The sequence below is a fragment of the Cucurbita pepo genome, unplaced genomic scaffold (assembly GCF_057944985.1).
Source record: "Cucurbita pepo subsp. pepo isolate OVF unplaced genomic scaffold, ASM5794498v1 scafford_20, whole genome shotgun sequence".
Lineage (NCBI taxonomy): Eukaryota > Viridiplantae > Streptophyta > Magnoliopsida > Cucurbitales > Cucurbitaceae > Cucurbita > Cucurbita pepo.
In genome coordinates this window covers 257,501-260,000 of record NW_028257925.1, presented here as the reverse complement: position 1 = coordinate 260,000, position 2,500 = coordinate 257,501, and positions in this window count along the sequence as shown.

The window sequence follows — 2,500 nt, the reverse complement described above, 5'->3', positions numbered from 1 at the left end:
GTATCTAGGCCTGGCAGACCAAAAATGCCTCAAAATGTACTATATAGGGGGGTGACTAGTCTGCATGGGCTGGCCACGGGGCTACCCCCTATATCTTCCGCCACCCCCACGCCCCAAGCACTATGCGCCGCACATGGGCATATGCTTGGGGCGTCGGGGTGGTGGTCGGAGGTCGAGGGCGGTTGACGGCGGTGGTGCGGTGGCGGAACGCGCACGGTGGGTAGTGTCGGAACGTTCCCGCGCGCTCGCCAGCCCCGCCCTGCCCCACCCGCGTGCGCCCCGCCCGCTTGCCCCCGCGCGCTCGCCCTCATGCTCCAGCGCGCGCGCGCCCTCATGCTCCAGCGCGCGCGCGCCCCCGCCCCGCCCCGCCCGCGCGTCCCAGCGCGCGCGCGCCCCCGTCCCGCCCCGCCCGCGCGTCCCAGCGCGCGCGCGCGCCCCGTCCCGCCCCGCCCGCGTGCTCCCGCGCGCGCGCCCCCCGCCCCGCCCGCGCGTGCTCCCCATCCATCACCCATTAATTGTGGAAGTACATGTGGAGTGGTCAGTTTGTTGTAAATTTTTTTCTGGGAGCTAACAAACATGAAAGAATGATTCTCACAAAATTTCAGATTTTTTTGTCAACTCTAGATATTTTTTCTAATTTCTTATTATTTAATATTTAAAAATTCATTAAAAAAAATTGGTTGGTTTAAAAATTATGAAACTTGATTTCTAGATCCATTAGAATGTCCAATTCATGAATCAATTGAGTTCATAGAAAAAAACATTCTAAAACTTGAGATATTTGGTCGTATGACCGCTCAGAAAAATCATATCTAGGCCTGGCAGACCAAAAATGCCTCAAAATGTACTATATAGGGGGGTGACTAGTCTGCATGGGCTGGCCACGGGGCTACCCCCTATATCTTCCGCCACCCCCACGCCCCAAGCACTATGCGCCGCACATGGGCATATGCTTGGGGCGTCGGGGTGGTGGTCGGAGGTCGAGGGCGGTTGACGGCGGTGGTGCGGTGGCGGAACGCGCACGGTGGGTAGTGTCGGAACGTTCCCGCGCGCTCGCCAGCCCCGCCCTGCCCCACCCGCGTGCGCCCCGCCCGCTTGCCCCCGCGCGCTCGCCCTCATGCTCCAGCGCGCGCGCGCCCTCATGCTCCAGCGCGCGCGCGCCCCCGCCCCGCCCCGCCCGCGCGTCCCAGCGCGCGCGCGCCCCCGTCCCGCCCCGCCCGCGCGTCCCAGCGCGCGCGCGCGCCCCGTCCCGCCCCGCCCGCGTGCTCCCGCGCGCGCGCCCCCCGCCCCGCCCGCGCGTGCTCCCCATCCATCACCCATTAATTGTGGAAGTACATGTGGAGTGGTCAGTTTGTTGTAAATTTTTTTCTGGGAGCTAACAAACATGAAAGAATGATTCTCACAAAATTTCAGATTTTTTTGTCAACTCTAGATATTTTTTCTAATTTCTTATTATTTAATATTTAAAAATTCATTAAAAAAAATTGGTTGGTTTAAAAATTATGAAACTTGATTTCTAGATCCATTAGAATGTCCAATTCATGAATCAATTGAGTTCATAGAAAAAAACATTCTAAAACTTGAGATATTTGGTCGTATGACCGCTCAGAAAAATCATATCTAGGCCTGGCAGACCAAAAATGCCTCAAAATGTACTATATAGGGGGGTGACTAGTCTGCATGGGCTGGGCACGGGGGTACCCCTATATCTTCCGCCACCCCCATGCCCCAAGCACTATGCGCCGCACATGGGCATATGCTAGGGGCGTGGGGGTGGTGGTCGGCGGACGAGGGCGGTTGACGGCGGCCGTGCGGTGGTGAAACTTGCACGGTGAGGCAGTGTTGGGTGCGCCTTTGGGCGTGCGACATGAACCTTGTTGAGAATGGAATGTTGCGATGTTGCCTTCTAACTTGGGCTGGCTTGAGGATGGTTGATGGCTGGTACGATGATGAAACATGCAAGGTGTGGTGGAGTTGGGTGCCTTCGGGCGTGCGGCATGAACCTCGTTGAGTGTGTGACGTTGTGGTGATGCTTGGCTAGCCTTGGGCCAGCCCTATGTTTTGAAGGTGTGTGGTGCCAGAACATGTTCGATTGGTTGGAATCGGGTGCCTTTGGGCGTGCGACATGAGCCTCGTTGAGCACGGAATGTTGCGATGTTGCCTTCCAACTGGGAATCTCTAGTGTGAGGACTGTGGATGGTTGCTGGTACGATGACGAAACATGCAAGGTGGGGTGGAGCCGGGTGCCTTCGGGAGTGCGGCATGAACCTCGTTGAGTGTGGGACGTTGTTGTGGTATGCCTCCCTTCCTTGGGCTAGCCCTATGTTTTGAAGGCTGCGTGGTGGCGGAACATGCTTGGTGGGGTAGTGTCAAATGACTTTGGGCGTGCGACATTAGACTTGTTGAGCATGGAATGTGGCCTTCTAACTTGGGCTGGCTTGAGGATGGTTGATGGCTGGTACGATGATGAAACATGCAAGGTGGGGTGGAGTTGGGTGCC